The sequence below is a fragment of the Thermobia domestica genome, chromosome 9 (genome assembly GCF_964235325.1).
Source record: "Thermobia domestica chromosome 9, izTheDome1.hap1.1, whole genome shotgun sequence".
NCBI lineage: Eukaryota > Metazoa > Arthropoda > Insecta > Zygentoma > Lepismatidae > Thermobia > Thermobia domestica.
Window position 1 is genome coordinate 280,022,464 of NC_137462.1, and position 21,408 is coordinate 280,043,871.

The following is a 21,408-nucleotide window of genomic DNA, read 5'->3' on the forward strand; positions in this document are numbered from 1 at the left end:
TCAGCACCATGAACAATATAAAATAATAAGCATAAATATTCGAACATTGATTGATTATTAAATCTATTTTACTTCCAAACAGGGTTGGCAAAAACCATGGTTTTTATTGAAAAAAAAAACAAAAAACTAGGGTTTTTTTTGGTTTAAACTTTTTTTTTTTTTGTTTGTTTGTTTAAATAATTTGCTCTATGTATTTACATCACATATGGACAGAAATAAGTTTGTTTCGCCTTGGTGTTATTATACAACAATCGGGTTACGCTGGAAGGGGTTACATAAGCAGCTTAAAGCGAAATCCAAACCGCTTCTCGGCTTACATCTGAGAGAAATTGTCCTCTATTTGAACTCGAAACCAGGATTAACTGGCGATACGTCTGCCGACTCACTCACGAAGGACTCCTGATAAAAATACATCGCACTGATCTTTACATACTTGTTAATATAATTGTCAAGAGCCATTTCAGGACAAATAAATAAATAAATAAATAAATAAATAAATGAAATAAAAATAAACAGTTGCACAAGCGAAACCATTATACAGAATTACATATGGACAATTACGAAATACTGCAGAATACAGAAGAACTAATTTAGTCCAAGTCAGTTTACTACGACTTTTATTAGTCCAAGTTAAAGAAATACAACGACTTAATTTGCATATCAGTGAATATGAGAAGGAAAGTGAATAAAGATACGAATTATTTGAATTCACTTTGGTCCTGACCCATTTATACATAAGTAGATACCAAAGATACTTCTGATTTCAATAAATGCCTCTGGTGGGAATTTGTATGACCCTCTCCCCCACCCCCCCAAAAAAAGTACGGCACTTCGATGTATTTTACCAACAGTAAACACTATTAAAAGAAACAATATTTAGAATTTTTCTTTGATTGCAATCGCATAACAATAATAACAAACTATAAAAAAATCATAAAAGAAACATTCATAAAGTTATAAAAAGAACAAACGTTGCTTTTGTAGCATAATTTCTTTGAGTACTGAATGGGGAATTTAGGTCTGAATATAATACGAATAATATACGGAAGTGAAACGTGATAACCCACAAATGTGTGTTCATCAAGATTTTACGAACACTTACACTTTTATGAAATCTTTGCAAACCGCTAATATTGATTCAATAGTGCGCCAATACTCTTTCGGGGCACCGCGTCGTTTATTCATTTCCAACACTTTTTCTTTCTTGTTGGTCGTTCGGTGCCCTCTTGCTATCAGCGTCCGCCTCGCCCCCCCCCCTCCTCAGGATACGGCTCTGATAATAAACCTGTATTAGATGGCCACCAAAAACCACAAATGCTATCCAATCGAGTACAGAAAGCGCGCGGAGATACGTCCTTAGGGAGTAAGCGCATCAGCGACGGTGGGTATGTGCACAGACGAGGATAGTCTGAAAAAAATTATATCGCACAAAAACATTGCACTTCGATAGGTTAGAGCACTTGTCATGGTTTGACACTTGTAAACATTAAATACAACACGTTTTTGCATGGTGCAGAATCACTTCGCTGGTGGAAATCAATGTTACACCGTCGTCTTTCGAATTCACTGATACATTTCAAGCGCAGTACCGTATAGCAGTTGTCAAGGTTTGACACTCGTAAGGTTACAGTTAAAAATACTGGTTTCCTATATTATTCGTGAGTATTTAGTCGTGGAAACTAACATCTTAGACAGTCCTCTTTCGTATGCACTCGTTCTTTTAACCGTGAATTACCATTTCTACTACAGACTTCACAGTAGTACCTTAGAAGCTATTTCTTAGGGTAGTAGTTACATTTATTGGTGCACATTCACTTTACGACATCTTACGCGTATAAATACGTGTCCAGACGCATGCTTTAAAAACGACTGTGCAAAAACACTAACCAACTTAAGTCAGTTGGTCACTAAAAGCGAGAAAGCAAGTGAGTTTTACGTCCCACGATTATGCCGGTTAGGCTAAAGGAGACGGTGATGATGAGAAATGAATGAAATGGTGGAGGAAACGGGAGAACCCCGAGAAAACCCACGCACACGGTGTTTGTCCACCACAAAGTTCACTTGGCGGGAGCAGGGTTTGAACCCGGGACCCAATGCACCAGAGGTGAACGCTCTACCACTGAGCCACCGCGGCCCCAGCAAATGAAAAAGTAGAAATTGATCGGGAACAACCTATAGTGAAAAATTCTTGACAGGAATTTAAGGATGACATTTAGAATGTGCCCTAACTCATTTCATGGATCCAGAAATCACTTGCCTTGTTTCTGCCTAAATTGTGGTAAAGTTAGAAAACAACCGCCGTATAGCCCGCTCCCCACAGTGATTTTTAACAAATCATAGTGATTCTAACGACCCATATTAGTTCGTAATGAATCGGAATCGCACGTTATAAAGATTTAAGATGTAAATCTTGTGGTAAGGTAGCTTTAGTATAAGTAGTAGTAGTAGAAACCGGTTAGAAGCCCCGCACGGGTTGGTTGGGTTCTCTTCTCGATATAAGTAGTAGTGTTGACTCTTCCAGTGACGGTAACAAAGAACTGGAAGGGCGGGTTATATGCAAGCCCCTGCGGGACTTTTAACGCCCTTCGCTCGCTCAGCTATATCTTGTGAACAAATTAACACTTGAGATATCTAAAAGGAGAAACTAAAAGATATCCGAATTTAATATCTTACACATTTCACTTTTATACGGACTCACTCCTTTAACTGTAAAATTATCATTTGAATGACAGACTAATAATGAAATAATAATAGAATAGCACGTATTAATTTTCATGGCATATAAGTTTGCATGCATATTATCTGTACGCAATTATTTGGTCATGCGATACGATAAGTCGTCTAGAAAGTCTTCAGGAATCACTTAAAGCAAGTGTAGTGAAACGAAATCTGGTACAGATCAAGAATAGTCTGTCAACATTATAAAAAACAATTTCCGTTTAATAATGAATATAAGGCAAAATTAATAGACACCAAAATACCGCACTAACATTACTGATAGTTCCCGCTTATCTTATCATGTTACCGTTTATAATATAATAAATATCTTCGTCAAAACTGAACCATGGCAAACTCCACAATTGATATCATTTCTTTCTTTCTTTTCTTCTTCTTCTTCTTCTTCGGTACATAAGCGAAGATTATAACTTGTTTTGTCGAAGATCATTACTGGTCAAATAGGTAGGTGCACTAGCTCGCTAGACATATGTGCTACAAGTGCAAAATTCTGAAAAGTGTACCTCACACGGATTTATGATTCAGAAACAAAATTGAATAAAATACAGGACACAATAGGAAAGAAAGGACAAAATCGGGAAAAAGGTCAAAGTAAGGAAAAGGTCAAAATTGGGAAAGAAGTTCAGACAGTGAAAGAGGACTGAGAGCCAAGTTGAACAGGGCAAAAAGTTAGAGGAAAGTGGGAAATGTAAAATGAAAACAACGAGTAGAAAAAAGAAGGGGATATATGTACGTGTAAATTTAAAAGAAAGTGTAAGTGTATAGGGGAAACCACTCAACTCTCTTCCTCAGAGCATCACCACACACGAGGCGCTCGCCGTAATGGCCACTGCCGAACTCCAGCGAAGATTATTCTCCCGGCAATTATAGGCGGTGTTTTGAAAAGAAAAAGATGATAAAATGAGATGAATCTTTAGAGAGGCTTATAAGATGCGAAATAAAGTAGATCGTTGTAAATAAAGATAATAGGCATTAAGAACAGGTGGAGAGAATATGGGCGACCTTTTGGTGGATAAGGAAGGATAGGGATGAGAATTATCGTTATGTAAAATGATGGGAAAGTGATCACTGCCGTATGAGTCGGAAGAAACGGTCCGTGTGAGGTGCCTAGAGTAAGCAGGAGAACGAAAGGTAAGATCAGGAGCGGTAGGGAGTTCTTGGGGACGGGAAAGACGTGTAGGAGTGCCAGTATACAGAAGAGTACAGGCTAAGGTGGGAAGTAGGCGATACAGGGCAGAGTTAGCTGAGTTGGAAAAGTGAGATCCCCAGAACGGGTAGTTACAATTTACATCACCGCCTAAAATCCAGGGAGAGGAAAGGAAATTAAAAAGATAGCGCCAGAGATGATCAGGAAGGTGAACGTGCGGGGGAATATAAAGGTTAACCAGGGTGAGAGAGTGGACAGTGAACATTTGACATTGAAGGTTGGGGTATTGAATGGAAGGAGGGTGGAGAACGTAAGGTAAGGTTTTATGAATGCCGAGAGAGAGTCCCCCTCGACCATCTGGGCGAACATCATAAAGCCAATGATAGGAAGGAATGTTAAAGTGGTAGGAATCTGTAAGCGAGGTTTCTTGGAGTAGGAGAAATGACGGATGGAGCAAAGATATTAGGTGATGTAAGGCATACAGTTTACTGCGAGAACTCCTCATATTCCATTGTAATAGATTGTAAAAGAGTAAACCAGAATATGTTATAGTGAATGTGATTGTAATAGCTTGAGTATGATGATGCATGATTTATAGTCGGGAGGAGAAAATTTATGTTGAGATTTTTCCAAAATAGAAAGGATAGAAGAAACAGCGGAAAAAGAAAGCATAAGATCTGTCGCATGTGGCGGTTTCTGAAAAGCTGTGACGGTGCTGGCAAAGGGAGAAAAACTAATGGGGATGGTTCAGTTTGAAGAGATGGGGGCCGGGGAGAAACACAAGCCGAAGAGTGAGGACTAAGAGAGCGCTTTTTTCTAACACCTGAAGGAGAGGAAGGAGAATGAGACGAGAAAGGCCGAGAGATAGTGGCTGAATATGAAAAAGAAGCAGAGGTAGAGATAATGGACGGAGTAAAGCAAGAAGTGGTGGGAGAGGATGAATGAGAATAGGGAGGTTGATCTTCCTTTAAGGAGCGTTGAGTAGGGATCGTAGTCAACTATCGTCGTTTAGCATCGGTATAGGAGATGTTCAGTAGCCATGAGGGTGTTAATTTGAATTTGTATGAGACGTTCAGGACACTGGGGGAATGTAGTCACGTAGTCACCAGCACAGTGCTTGCACTTGGGTGGTAGAGCAGGAGGAAAAAGTGTGGTCAGGTTGGCCACACGTGACACAAGATTGCTTAGCACGACAGACTTGCTGAAAATTGCCGTAAAATAGGCAGTCAGTACATTGTTTTAGGTGGGGGATATATGTTTCAACAGGAAGGTGAAAATAGAAAAGGATGCAATGGGAGAGAAGAGTTTGGTATCAAAAGTACCAATTGTTCCGGTGGGGATGGAAGAGAATGTGGAATCCGTAACAGAAGGGTTGGGGTGGCAGTTAGGGGATAAAGGAGAGTCAGCTGAATGGGTAACAGAATAATCATCAGAGGAAGGACGTTCACAAAACATGCGGCGGACATGTAAAATAGGAGCACTACATCGGAACGCAGTGATGAATTCATCATCCGTTAAGGACGGGTCGACTCCACGTAAAATACCCTGACAAGAAACAGCATAATTGAGAATGTAAGCACGCCAATTATGTGTCATCAATAATAGGTGTTGAAGGAAACCGTTGGCAGCTTTGCCGGTACGAAAAAACCTTTAGGCCCTGAGGGCCAAGAGGACGAACACCAGTGACATCAGTTAGATTGTCATTGTACAGGAATCGACCTAGTTTCATGGGATGTTGTTTGCCCAGAGATGAAGTAGATGTGACATGAACAACAAAAGGTCCAAGATGGTGTTCTTTGTAAGTACTAGTGTTAGTATGTGCATAGGGCACATTGGATGGATGGGTATTTGAAGAATTGGGAGGCGGAGAAGTATCCATATTAGTGGGCAAAAATACGTGTCCATCAGATGAGGCTGCCATGTTAGGAAACGATAAAAAAAAATGCAATACACGAAGAAAATAAAAGTTGAAGAACACAGCATAAGTCTAGAACACAATATATAACTACAGAATTAATACGTCGAATCACTCGTAATCTATTGTAAGACTATTACAGGTATTCGTCCATCCGAAGCGATATCACGAATCAAAACAACCCTTCCTTTTTTCAATAAAAACTAGAAAAATTACTCAGTCTTCTCTTCTTCTTCTAGCGCCACAAATAAAATATAACGCAAAAGGTTACCAAACATCTTTTGAAAGACTGTCAATTTACATATCTACTATTGAAAACTGTGTAGTTTAATCAGTGGTGCCCACCCCCCTTATGTCTATGACGCACCCCCCCAATTGTCTATCCGTAGGTGTTCTTCAATGAAAAAAATCTTTTCGATTAATTTTATCCCCCCTCATCAAACATATTTATATAGATTTTAACCCCCCCAAATATTTCAATGACGCAGTTTGCGTCATAGCCCCCCCTTGTGGGCACCCCTGGTTTAATAATGTTATAAGTTAGAAAATTGGTCCAAGTTAGATAAATGTAAACCTATCGTACTATCCTATTTTATGAGACATACTTCTACTCAGGAAATATGAATTTCTGTTGGCAGGAAATGTACTTTGACTGCCTTAGGTAGGAGAAGTTGCATTAATTGGTGCAGATTTACTTTAGGGGCCTGGCTATAAAACTAACCAGAGTCTAGTCAACTTGTACTAGGTGGCCACTGAAAGGTACGAATCGTACCTAACCGTGCAAAGGTAGGAGCGAAGTAGGAAGGCAAAGCAGTAGTTAAAGGGTGCGTGTATATGGTCCAGTTATGTCAGTGTGACAAGATAAGTACCTTACCTTCAAATGGGATTTTCAACAATCTTTTCTTTTTACAAAGTTACTTCAAAGAACTTCAAACGTGCAGTTTTACTATACGGATCCATAGATAAATTTCTGTCTGGTTTCACTCTCTGTACTTTCAGCAATCATTTCCGAGGTTTGCTCTTGCATTCTTGGGGTTCACTTTAACAGGTCTTCTGCAAAACACCAACAACCTGTGCTTGGTGGCCACTAGAAAGCACTAATACCATAGCAAACAAGTGTAGGTTTACTATACGGATCCATAGTATAAGTAGGGGAGAGGGGGGTATATTTGAACATCTGTTTTCGAATATTCGTTTTTGCTTCCAAACACTCAGTAAATTTCCTCCTAGAACTGTAGCAAAAACTAAATATAATATATATTGTATTTGCCATAAAATAGAGTACTTTGTTTGATCTTGTCATTCTGTGCAAGGGCGCAGGGAGTGTCGTTCAAATGTACCCCCTTGGGGGGTAGATTTAAACAAGCATGGGGTAGATTTGAACATACGTGGGGCAGTTTTGAACAAACCATTATTTTACTAGAATAATCGTTATTTTCAGGATGAATTCGTTTACGAACAACAAGACTAATGTAACAAAGCACCATTAACAGTTTATGGCACAAGAATTAACCAATCGTGTATGGCAAGGAAATAATAATAATAGTAATAATTGCTGAAACATATATGCAGGCCCGTATTTGTATATTGTGCGCCTCTGTGCTCTAAATAATTTGCCTCCCCTTCGGAAACACATCTGAATTGAGTTGAATTCATAGTTTTTGGGGTCACTGAGATGAATAGTGACACTTTTAATCCAATTCAACTTCAAGGTCATACTCAACTCCCGAGTGAGGCAGGCGACAGTTTAAAAGTAATCGAAAACGACAGATATTAGTGCTGAATTCATTGTTTTCGAGGTCGCTGAGTTTAAGGGTATCAGTTTTCATGATGTTCAAGTTTATCCTCACCCCTTGCGGTGGAAGTAGGAGGGAATGACTTTTTTTAAAATAATCTAATAACTACTGTAATTAGAACGAATTAAACATTTTCTCGCTCTTGCGCGGGACTGAGTGTGATAGTATTAAATATAACTTTATTGTGAATCTTTTTAAAAAAAAATCCAAAATTTTGCCGCCTCCTAAACTGAGACGTCCTGTGTTCGAGCACAGAATAGTAGTTATCTAAATACGGGCTTGCATATATGCTGTACGTCATACGTTACACACACACACACAAAAGGATATGTGGACAACATATCTATAGGCGTAGGTGTGATCTGAAGAAAAATTTAAAAGAATACGATCATCGTAGCATATCTGTGAAAATATGATTATGATTCACTTTTTAATTTTGCTCGTCATACCTGATAGGCTTAATGGAAAACCTATTACTACTAGCAATCTAAGAGATCTAAGAAATTACATTTTTTTCACCACTAACCGGGTACTGGACACAAAATTTATTCTGTCCTAAAATTCTGCAAATCAACATGAAATGTCAGAATTTTTGCAGTATGTTTTGTCTCTCCAGAAGTTGTGCGATTAGAAAGTCTACACACAATATCAGCAGTTCGCACTGAACATTTGTCTTCCTTGTCTGAGAACACAAACATGTTGGTGGTACTTATAAGTTTCAGAAAAGTAGAGATAGAACAATGTTCAAATGTGCCCCCTAATTTTTGTTCAAAACTGCCCCAACCAGCATGACCAACCGAAATTTGGTAATACCCAGATAGTACAAACTATTGTGAAATACAAAGGGCAACATTAGATAAGTAAATTAATGTACCTGCTTCTGCAATGAATGGCAGATAATATCAAAACACAGGCTTCTGTCAAAAATCTTACAAAACTTCAAAAAAATTCCAACTTTCCACCCCACAAATGTAACAAAACACTGCTGTTCATCAACAGTTACACTAAAATGTCAGATAACAGTTGACCATCACGCAACGCAGTTTTGCCAAACTAAAAATTTTGAAACCACCAGATATGCTATTATTTCTAGCCTGTTATCTTAAATGTTCAAAGGTACCCCCTGTTCAAATGTACCCCCTCTCCCCTAGTAGTAGTAGTAGGAGGAGTCGGAGTAGGAGTAGTAGTAGTAGTAGGTGAAGTAGGATTAGTAGTAGTAGTAGTAGTAGTAGTAGTAGTAGTAGTAGTAGTAGTAAGTAGTAGGAAGAGGAGGAGGGGGAGTATGAATAGGAGTAGAAACGGGTAGTAGTAGTAGTGGTAGTAAGAGTAGGAGTAGGATTAGGTGTAGGAACAGGTTAAAGCCTCTCAGGGGTTGGTTGGTTTCTGTTCTCGACATAAAATGGGGAAATTAGACTTACCAAATATTTTCTGTACATTTTACAATCTATGGATCCGTAAAAAAATTACCTCTTACTGTTGCCGACGGCTGGGCGTTAGCATTCTTTTCTGCTGTAATTTCTATGAACTTGAGAAATATGTCCTCCTCTCGGTCAGAGCTTCCTATGCTAAACATTTCACAAACTAGAAATTCATCTGTAATTAGCTTATGGAAGATTATGTGCATTTGAGGTTTGACTTTAATTTCTATATTTCCACAAAATACTCATCTCAGAGTTAAGTGTACACCAAATTTCCATCACCTACAGTTACAGGGACGGCTTTATGATTTTAATTTTGGGTAGACCTGCTCCCTCACTTATGGATACATATACACATTTGATTAATGACAGTAGGAAATTGCTTTTACAGTAGTGGTTGATGATATTTGTTAAATAATTATCTATCATTAATATAAATAGTAGAAAATATATTTACTCTTTATTGTATCTTTTAGCGTTTATATATTTGCCAAAATTTTGGAGTAAGCCCGTGTCTACCCAGCCAGTCTACCCCCCGGAACTCTGAGAGTGCCCTCCCCGGACGAGACCAAAATAATACGTCTATAATATAATAATAAATAAAATAAAACCAGAATACTACGGTAACAGTGCCCCCCGGAACACTTTTTCTGAAAGAACGACTGTACCCAGCTACCCGCTAAAAACCGCCACTATATACACTATTCTATTAAAATATCATTAGAAATTTCTATGGATCCGTATAGTAAAACTGCGCCAGTTCAAAAGCAGGTCTTCCCTTTAGTTACGCGATTCCTTGTTCCATGTTCAGTGGGCTAGAAAGTACGTAAAATCCTTATTCACTTCTCTGTTAATATCATACGCTGTTTATACGCTCTTTGTCAATAACAGTCTTCGAAAAAGACCAAATTCATGGGGCTAAATTCTGATCCCTTAAGCCGCTATTGTACAACTGCTTCAAGTTCGAAAATGTTATTATTCCCCGTGTTTACTTTCATTTTTAATATTCCCACGCAAACAGCAACTTGTGTGTGTCTCTTCACTCAATAACTTTCCGTAAGTAATAAGCAAAAACTTATTGTGACATTGAAACGATTAGATTGCGAGCGGAGTGAGAAAAGAATTTAACAAATCTATTTCTTTGTAAACCGATAGCAATATTGATTTAATAGGGCGCTAATACCTTTTCGGGGCGACGCATCGTTTACTCATTTTCAACACTTCTTTCTTCTTGCTGTCGTCGCCCTCTTGCTATCAGCGCCCAGGGTAACGGCCCCGCTCGGTCCAATTGCTACGGCTCTGCTTACATGCGTCAGTTGAAGTACCTTATCAGACCCGTCCTCATTTTCCAAAATATAATGATTATTATGATGATTATGATAAGACCAAGTGCATAAGCACAGAAAAAGTTACCCGCCTTATGCAGAGTCGTTAGGGATGCGTTCGAGTCGAGTCGAGTCGAGATTTAAGCCTGTCTCGACCCGTCTCGAGAAAATGTTGTCTCGACTCGAAAATATGTTTCTGTCTCGACTCGTGTCTCGACTCGACAGACTCTGTCTCGACTCGACTCGAATTCGAGTCGAGAGTCTCGAAATTCGAGTCGAGACAAAATATACGAGTTAAAACATACGCACACATTAGCCAGAATATTATGACTACCCACCTTATTTTCAGTGTGTCCAACTTTGGCACGGATAACAATGGCGACGCGTCTTGGCATGGACGCAATGACCCTTGAAAGGTCACTGGAGAGAGTTGATTGGTACACATAGGCAAGGGCGCCGATTTTTGTGTAAATGTGGGGGGCATTCAGATGCAGAAGGCATATATATGAGGATTTTAAGACAAATTGTATTCAAATTATGCCAAATATTGTATATTCATAAATACAATGCGGGGGCTCACATGAGCTTTGGGAGTGTCCGGGCCCCCTTGGCCCCCCAGGATCGGCGCCCTTGCACACAGGTCTAATTCCCATAAATTCCAGGGAGAGGGGCGATGCGCTCTGAAGTCATGTTCAATCACATCCCATTTGTGTTCGATTAGGTTCAGATCAGGCGAGTTGGGCAGCCAGCACATCACTTGGAACTTGCCCCTGTGTTCCTCGAACCACTCCATCACAATCCTGGCCTTGTGATATGGTGCATTATCTTTTCGAAAAATGCCACTACCGTTGGGAAACATGGTCGTCGTCTGCAAGCAGTGTGTGATACGGCTTGGCCGTCATGGTGCCTTGCTCGACCTTCACTAGACACATGGATGCTCACGTGAATGTTTTCCGGAGCATAATTAAGCCACCGCCAGCTTGTCTCCGTCCCGCAGTACAGGTGTCAAAGAACTGTTCTCTTGAAACACGACGAATTCGCACCCTTCCATCGTCATGATGAAGAAGGTATCGGGATTCATCAGACAATGCAACGCTCTGCCACTGTGCCAAGGTTTAATGACGATGGTCATGTGTTCATTTCAGTCGTAGTTGCCGATGTCGTGGTGTTAACATTCGCACATAGATGGGACATGGGCTTCGGAGGCCCATCGTTAGGGGTGTTCGGTGCACTGTGTGTTCAAACGCACTTGTACTTTGCCCAGTAATAAAGTAAGATGTTAGTTCTGCCACAGTTCGCTGCCTGTCTTGTTTTACCAGTCTGCCTAGCCTATGACGTCCGACATCTGTAATGAGGTGGGGGCGCCCAACCCCTCGACGTTTGGATGTCGTTTTCTCTTGGTTTCGCGACTTGTTGAAGACACTCACCACAGCACTCCTCGAACATCCGACAAGTCCTGCAGTTTCCGAAATTCTCCTGCCGAGTCTGCGGGCCATTACAACCTGCCCTCGGTCAAACTCAGATCGCGCGCCTTTCCCATTCTACACACGGCCAGCACTCTCACTGATACTGCATGCACCGTACGCGTGACTGACTAGCAGGTATTCGTCGGCAGGTGACACAGATATCGCCTGGACGGAAATTATATCGATAGTAGGTTGGTAGTCATAATGTTCTGACTGATCAGTACATACTAAATAAATTTAAAATGTAGGAAATTTTCAACATTCTGATTAACTTGCAGGAAATTTCACAATGAAAAGAAGCAACTGACTTGGACAAGACAACGGTTAGTTGATGGGGCAATCTTTTTTTCTGGTCTTTGAGGTGTGAGCTTTGACCATGCCTTGTGAAATTTTGATGTTTGGTGCTCATCACTCGCGCTTCCATTTTTTTTTCTAATTGTTCCAGTTTATGATAATTAACAATACATTGCGCAGTTCGAATACATGTTCACGTTTTCATTCAATCCAACTCAAGCCGCTTCAGATACTATAGAGTTGTATTTGTTTACGAAGAATTAATTGCGTATTAGAAATACACCCAAACAAAACATTCTGCGTGCTCATCTGCTCAGTATTCAAGGTTTTAATTACAACCTGAATTGTTAAAATGCGAACGTAAGTTGCATTAGATATCTAAGCAGTTCCTAGTCTATGGATAATTCAAGCAATGCTAATTAAGATCTTTCTAGCAAGCACTTCTGCTGTTCATAAACCTTACGCATTGGAGTAGGAAAAAAAAGAAAAGAAAAGAAAAGAAAGAAAGAAAGAAAGAAGTAAAATTGGTAATTTTGCAACCGTGACTCACTCGGGCTCATGCTCTCTATCCTCAATGGAGCTCACGTTCGCTAATCTCAATGAGGATCACACTAGTCAAGTTTCTCACTAATTCGAGCTTTTGCTTGATATTTACTGTGAAATTCTCTTTAGCTCGATTTCGTAATGCCACACGTCCTTTCTTGTTTTTACATTTGTCTCACCATTTTCGATTTATACGGGTGGCCGTGGACTTTTCAATTAAGTTTTTGTTTTCATTTTGACCCGCCGCCATTTTGCACAGGGTTGTCGTAGAGAGTCGAGACTTGCTCCATTTTCCTTCATTTTACAACAGATTTCAAATGATGTGCTACTTAACCCTCCTTGCCATTTGAAACTTTTTAGTTGGATCCCGTCTGGGGCCCTGCGGGGAACCCTGGGGCAAACTTTTTACCCCAAAAAAGTGTGGCCTTGAAAATGATGGGATACATGTTCACCGAGTTTTCCATTTACCCAATCGTTTCCGAACAAATGACTCGGTTCAAACTATTCTAGCAGGTAATTTCCTAGCTATGGCTTTTTAAATATTTAGAAATTGGCCATGTTTTTGGCCAATATCACGGGAACGGTAAGCCATAGAGATATGATATTGGTGGGAATCAATCCCTAATAGAATGTTAAACATTTTTGTTCTGATATTAATTGGTGGCCACTGGCCAAACCACTGGCCAGTTGAACAGTGACTACCGGTTACTATTTGGTACCAAAATGTTCACCATCCTTTTAGATATTGACCAACACCAATATGATCTGTCTATGACTTACGGTTCCCGAGATATGGCTGCTTAAATTTCTGTAAATCGGTCATTTTTTTGGCCACTATCTTGCGAACGGTTAGATTGACGCGAAAAATTTAATCATTTTGTCTGATAGTTTTTGATGCTCTATCTAATGCAGTGTACAAAATAGAGAATTCAGTAACGAACTTTTTAAGTTCGTTGAATATGTTGTAACTCACGATATCCCGCCCGGTGACACGTATAACTTCGGGATTCGTCTAGTTATAACATATCCAATGCGAACACAATTGTCTCGTTCGGATCTCAGTAGCGCCACTCCCTTGTCAGTAAAACTTCTTCAAATAACAAGTTGTTATATCTCGAATTATTTTCTTGGAAGATATTTCTGGTAAATACGATAATTTATTATAATACACTGTAATTCTAGTCTAAGATACACGATATCGAAAATATGGCATTATAGACTAACATAATAATATGCAAATATTACACTGGAAAATAAAATCTTTGGAAAATCGCAAAAAGGAACCTGACATTCATGTTCACAGTCATTCCTCATTATTTGATTTTAATTATTACTTCATTATCAACGAACTTAAAAAGTTCGATACTGAATTCTCTATGTCTGTGTGTCTGTCTGTCTGTCTGTCCGTCTGTCTGTTATTTGCGATTTTTCAATTTTGAACCGTGTATTTGATAGAGCTTCAAAAACTATCAGAAAAAGTGATTAAATTTTTCGCGTCACTATTACCGTTCCCAAGATATTGGCCAAAAAATAGCCGACTTCCAGAGATTTAAGGAGCCATATCTCGGGAACCATAAGTCACAGAGAGATCACATTGATGTTGTTCATTACCTAAGAGGATGGTGAACATTTTGGTACCAAATAGTAACTGATTAACACTGGCCAATTGGCCACTAGTTTGGCCAATGGCCAGTTGTATAGTGGTCACCAATTAATATCGGTATTAAAATGCATACCATCCTCTTAGGTATTGACTAACACCAATATCATCTCTCTATGACTTACCGTTCCCGTGATTTTGGCCAAAAATGGACAATTTCTGATTATTTAAGGAGCCATAGCTCAGGGACCATAAGTTGTAGAGAGATGACATTGATGTTGATCAATACCTAAGAAGATGGTGAACTTTTTGGTACCAAATAGTAACCGGTGGCCACTGGCCAACTGGCCACTGGTTTGGCCAATGGCCAGTGGCCACGAATTAATATCGGTACCAAATTGTTTACCTTTCTCTTAGGTAATCAATCTCTCTATGACCAATATCATCTCTCTATGACTTACCGTTCCCGTGATGTTGGCCAAAAATGGCCAATTTCTAGATATTTAACGAGCCATAGCTTGGGAGCCGTAAGTTGTAGAGAGATCATATTGGTGTTGATCAATACCTAAGAGGGTGGTGAACATTTTAATACCAAATAATAACCAGTGTCCACTGATTAACTGTCTACTGGCCAACTGGCCACCGTTCCCCAAATACTGGCCAAAAAGTTCAAATTTCTAGATATTTAAGCAGCCATATCTCGAGAACTGTAAGCCATAGAGAAATAATATTTTACTAATTTTTGCGAGGTAAGAACAATGACAGTTTTCCTTCCCGCTTCATATCTCCATTCTTTTTAAGTTCGTTCTGGCAATGCTCATAGAGCATTCTCAACTGGTTTAATTCTGTGAAACTCTTAGAATTAATTATAAGCTGTGTAGAAACGCTTTCAAAATGCATTAAAATTATAAATGACAAGTACAAGGTGCCTAGCTGAGCGTACGTTGTAGAGGCCCCCTCAAGTATGCTCCCCCGCACCCCAGGATATGCGCGCCCTTTATCGCTGTCACTGGCTAATATGAATATGAAACAGATGTCAGGCAAGGACAACTAGCGGTGTTTCCCATACGATCAGACGATGACTTATTTATGGCACGTGCCATAGTAGAAGGCGGCATAGTTGAAGAAACTACACCCTCTCAGTAACCTAAATTGCACGAAAATTTCCAAAGCAGGTTCATTGACCTGACTACCGCATGTTGCCCACTTTGTCCAAGAGCGGGATGGTTTGTTTCTAACTTTTCTACCGAAAAGCATTTGTCTGGAATGGTGTTTCGGAGACAATAAAATAAAGAAAATATACTAGGCAGAGAGAGAGCAGGGAGGAGGGAGTGTACCAATTATTCTTTCCTCTAAACCAGCGTTTCCCAACCTTTTTCAACTTGCAGCACACTACGGGTGTAACATGAATTCTCGCGGCACACTTATAGATATTATTATTTGTAAATATAAAACACACTGGTATTTTTTTCTTTGATTACTTATCTCCTTCGCACAGAGAAGAAAGCTCGATCACTGGGTTTTCCTCGTGGTAAATCACTATGCTTATTTTTCATTCTAATTTAAAAGGAGAAAACAACTGCAATGAAATGTTGGACTCAGGTTATTAAAAATACGCTTACTCTTTCGAAAACTGTACCCAACCTTTTACTAAGAATGAAGATCATTAAATAACGAACGAACAAATAAATCTATTTTACTTTTAAAACACAAATGTAAATAATTTATCAAAGGATTGAATAATATTTTAAATTTTCAAGTTACGAAATAGTCTGTAACGATAAAGAAGCAATAATGGTCATAACAATAACAAATACTTTTTTCAACATTAGAAATGTACAGAAAAGTAACACGGCATGAAACTTAAAATTGTATATTCATAGTAGAGGTTGATAGTAATGTGCAATACAAATATACATTTTCCCCTATGTTTTGCAATTTGATTGCTATAGAATTAATAATTTTGTTTTGATATCCTTGCAGTACACCAGTGGACCATTCACGACACACCAGTGTCGCGGTATTTTCACTGCTAGCTTCTCATTTTAGATAGGTATATTTACAACAAAGGGGGGGTAGCGTGCACCTTTGCACCCCCTAAATCCGGCCCTGTCCAGAAGTTATGTAGCCCTATGGCGTTCATGGAAATAAAAACACAATAGTTATAACTATGCTAAATTACTATAGACTGCCAATTGCTCATTCAGAGAATTTATGGTGTTCACTTTATTGCAATGTTCTTATACAGACTAGATATAGGCTACGGATAATAGTTTTATACAAACTAGATAATCAATTTTCATTATTATTATTATTATTATTATTATTATTATTATTATTATTATTATTATTATTATTATTATATTTGAAGTACAATCAAATATCACGACATTAATTACTAGTTTTAATTAACTGAATTGAGCTGAAAATTAAATCTTGATCTCGGAAGATTAACTATTAAATTTATACGTTCTGTACCTTTCTAAAGTAATAAATGCTGGAATTGGTTTCAAGGCTGTTCCTGAGTGAATAATTTCTTCATAATAATATTAAAAGTTTTAGAAAAATTTTCGAGACATTCGAGTCGAGTCGAGATTTTTATGGGCTGTCTCGACTCGACTCGTGTCTCGACTCGAAAATTCGAGTCGAGAAACACGTTTGTCTCGACTCGTCTCGAATTTTACAAAGTGTGTCTCGACTCGAATCTCGACTCGAATTCGAGTCGAGTCGAGTCGAGATTCGAGACATGTCTCGACTCGTGCGCATCCCTAAGAGTCGTTTCGACGTATGAGTAGAGTCATGCTAAGCTACTGACTACTGCAGGAGACTTATGTTAGTCAATCTCTTTAGTATGGCACTAATCGCGCTTCAAAACGACTCTGCATAAGGGCCTACATCTCTATATATACGAAAGAAGTCACGAGTGAGTGACTCCAAACCATTTAAGCTAGAAGCTTGAAATTTAGACAATGTATTGGATTTGTGACGTAAGGTACCACTAAGAAAAGGATTTTGGAAGTTCAAGGAGGAATAGCGTGGATAGTGGTGGCAATTATTACAGTAAAAAGACTTTGTCTCTGAATCTCTGAAGGGTAGACACATGAAATTTGATATATGGGCTTTCCATTAAAAATAATTAGATACGTATTTTACCGTTTTTTGATATTTCCCATAGTAAAAATGAAATGAAATCTTTGAATTTTACGTCCCACGGTTATGCCGGTTAGGCTAAAGGAGACGGTGAAGATGAATAATGAATGAAATGGTGGAATGAAGAAAGTGGGAGGAAACGGGAGAACCCCGAGAAAACCCACGCACACGGTGTTTATCCACCACAAAGTTCACTTGGTGGGGCTGGGATCGAACCCGGGACCCCAAGCACCAGAGGTGAACGCTCTACCACTGAGCCACCGCGGCCCCCCTATTTCCCATAGTGTTGAAGGAAAAAGGGCGAGATTACAATAGTAATAACAGGATCATCATATAACGAAATCCTTTAAGGATAAAGACATTAAAAGTTGATATTTAGTATTTTCATTAAAAATAAGTAAAGATATAGGCTACTTCAGCGTTTTTTTATGTTTTCCTCAGAAGTTACGCAATAAAGTGGACAGAAAAAGGATAGAAGTTATAAGTATTGTAACCATATTTTAAAATCCCTTAAGGTTAGAGGCATGAAAATTGGTATTTAGGATTGTATTTTAAAATAATTAAAGCTGTTATTCAGCAGTTTGTTTGTTTGTTTGTGTGTGTGTGTGTTTTTTTTTCTCTTAAGAGAAGAACATAGCCTTGGAGAGAAAGGGCCAGAGGTTGTAATTGTTATAAGATAACCATATCTCGAAATCCCTTATGTTAGACAGGCATGTTATAAATTTAAGACATGACATATAAACTCTATTCATAACAAATTAAAATATGCTACAGCGTTTCCGGAAATTTCACTTTTATCTAGAGAAGAGAACAATTTCAATCTTTTTTCTCTCCATATATAAAAATGGCTTCGAAGTTTTCAGTTTTGCCATCAGGGAAAAACTTGTGGGCTGTTTCGTAACTTAAATAAAATAATTTTGTTTTGTAAATTAAATAAATATATCTTTATTTATCTTTGTAATTTAAACTGAAAGATATTTTATAATAATAATAATAATAATAATAATAATAATAATAATAATAATAATAATAATAGAGAGCAAAATTTAAAGATTGAGAGATCATGTTAATATGAAAAAAAATATTTTTTGAGAGAGAGAGAATAGATTGTTGATTTCTCGGTAGATAAAAGGAATTAAATTAGATGCATCATCTATTTATACTATATACATAATATTACATTAAATTTAATTAAGCCACTGATACAATAAAATTACAGAATTTTGAATTGAATAGATCAAGCCTGTCAAAGAGGAAGATCTCTATGCACTCTGAAATTTTTATATGTTGTTTTACATAATTGAATTAAAGGTTTTACTTTACAGGATAGTTGAGGGTTCGAACAAATTGTAGTCCATTCTGATCTGATAAGCTAGAGTAAATACTCAAATATAGATTACAGCGTCGTCTTTGACCAATCTGTCTCTATTGACCTTTTCTGGCCGTTCTGATCCTTTGTTTATTTTTTGGCCAGTTTATATATTTTTGTTTTGGCCTTTCATCTGCATGAGGGCCTTGTTTGTATTTTGTATTTTTGACATTGTCACTTTCATATTCCTGAGCCTGTTTCTTTTTATTTTTAATGACAAATTTAAATATACATAGATGTATTTTTGAAAATTATATTACAGGGCCACTTGAAAAAAAAATAACATAATTAGGACTAGGGCCGGTATGGGTTTTTATCACTTCACTTTGATTGAAATGCGTATTATCAGGGTGAAAGGACTTTAAATTTTAGCAGAGAATGATGCCATAAACCTGTTCTTGCCGTGCGAGGAACAGAAGCAAAGGCTGAAGGACGCGATACGAGGCCGTAAGCCGAGAAAATGTAGGGATCTGCGGACAAAATCTACAACTAGCTGGAAGCTAATCCAATATAAATCTAAACAATAACAACCTGGAACACGTAAACAAATTTAGTTATTTATGGAAATTAGACAATAACAACCTGGAACAAACAAAAAAAAAAAAATAAACATTTATGGAAATCCTCTTATGAAGATGATAGGCCAAAAATATAAAATTGTAAACAGAATATGGTGGCAACAATCAGGACCGAAACAAGTGTATTTTCGCAAAATTTGTCATGGCTATATTATTTTAAAAAATATATTATCTTGTTGGAAACAGATTTCATGATGATGGGAGTTACATTAACTAAGGTGATCTTATGTTTGAATAATGCGTTCATAAATCATATTTAGGTCGCATTAGTTTAAGGTCACATGGACAGTGCTAAACCCAATGGTCAAACAAATCCCAGCATTGTTGTCAAATACAAGAACTCAATTTTCGAACAAGAGTGAAAACTTGTTCCATTTAGTTAGTTACCATGTTTTGTTATAAAAACTAGTCCTGTCTGTCACAAATAAGCTCGTTGTGATTGAAGATGAAAACTTTTAAAAAATTAAAAGGGAAATAAAGAAATAAAGATAGAAGAGCTAGTTGAACTGGAATTTCAAACTAATATATTGATATTGAATTCTATAAAAAGAACTGCCTATTTCCTCTGCGGGTGTGTTTGCTTTATCTTTCAGTAACAATAGGTTATTATTTACAGAAAAAGAGACATAACGAGATTATATTTGTAGTGTTTAGACTTTTTGTGGATGCGAGTACGCTTTCCCTCCCCTTCGTTGTTCTTGATGGGCTAACATACTTAAAATCGTGGCTTTTAAGATTTGTTCTTTCTGGAGAAAGGGGGAGGAAACTTGCCGAGGGCCGGCCCCGGTAACAATGGATTCAAGTAAATAAGAAACTAAATTAAATTTTAGTTTGTGGCTACGAATGTTAGAATGCTTCACATGAGCGATCCTACTATGTGGCAGTGAAACATGGACTGTGAAAAAGCACAAGATAAGAAAGGTTGAGTCCTTTGAAGTGTGGTGTTAAAGGCAGTGGTCGAAGTGAAACGGTATACGGTGGTATGCCATACCGCCTCTGGTTTTTCAGTAATGAGGACATACAGTTTCTGGTTTTTCAGTAATCAAGACAATATTTAAATAGCCGGAATGTTGAGTCAAAATTATAATAAAACATACCACCTCTGCTTTTTTCCACTTCGAACACTGGTCAAAGGGGAATTCTCAAGATAAAGTGGATAAGCCGAAGAACTAATGTGGAAGTCTCTAGTAGGGAAGCCACACAACAGAGATAATACAAACCATTATCAGGAGAAACAAATCATATTGTGGGCACTTACATTATACCACAAATAGTACTCCATGAAAAACTAGGAGAAGAAAGAGCAAGCGGAAGGAGAAAAGGATGGATAGATGTGAAAGAATGGCTTTACTTACAAGGGGAAAGCAGACTTTGGTAAATGAACATCAGTAGTGATGAGCGCAAGAGTCTTGGTCTTGCACTTTTTGCAAGAGTCTTGCATGCAAGACCAAGACCAAGACCAAGACCAAGACCAAGACCAGGAATCCCGATGCAAGACCAAGACCAAGACCAAGGGGTGCAAGACCAAGACCATACCTGCAAGACCAAGACCAAGACCAAGACTCTTGCGCAAGAGTCTTGCACAAGTATGGTACTACTTGATTTTTTATAGAATGTAAAAAGGAAGGGAAAAATCATTACATCTTTCACGTGAACTTCTTGGCTCCAGTAAAAATACCGCCGGAGTGAATGTATTCCCAGTAGTTTATGCAATCCATGTGAGTCGATCTGCTCCTGTAACATATAGCTACAGTATATCGTTTTTTGAATCGGTTGTTCACTAGACGACCGACAGTATAATTCTATGAATTGTTACAAGCTATAATAACTTCAGTGTCTGATTTACTTTGGTCATCATTTGATCATTCACGACGGCCCATGATTGGATTTTGAGAAATCATGCGAAGAATAGTTGTGTCCATAAGAAGTGGATAAGCAAAAATAAACTAGAGCATGTTATGGACACCTTAGCTCAGAGGCAGCGCGTTCACCTCTGGTACATGTACATGGGGCACTGGTTCCATCGCAGCTTGCGCTATGTGAGCTTCTTTGGTGAACAAACACCCTGTGT

General features: G+C 38.3%; 1 protein-coding gene across 4 annotated transcripts in view; it reads right to left on the minus strand.

The window, feature by feature from the left end:
• LOC145660708 (zinc finger matrin-type protein 5) overlaps positions 1 to 21,408 on the minus strand; it is a 48,731-nt gene that overhangs the window by 23,628 nt on the left and 3,695 nt on the right. Inside the window, exon 1 of one of the 4 annotated variants that reach the window (XM_081726060.1) lies at positions 3,026 to 3,158. The exons of 1 other annotated variant lie outside the window; for it this stretch is intronic. The gene's annotated coding sequence lies outside the window, so the exon portion shown is untranslated. Of the gene's footprint in view, positions 1 to 2,673; positions 2,693 to 2,990; positions 3,159 to 21,408 lie in introns of those variants that run through there. 2 more of the 4 variants (XM_081726062.1, XM_081726064.1) reach the window with 2 other exon arrangements.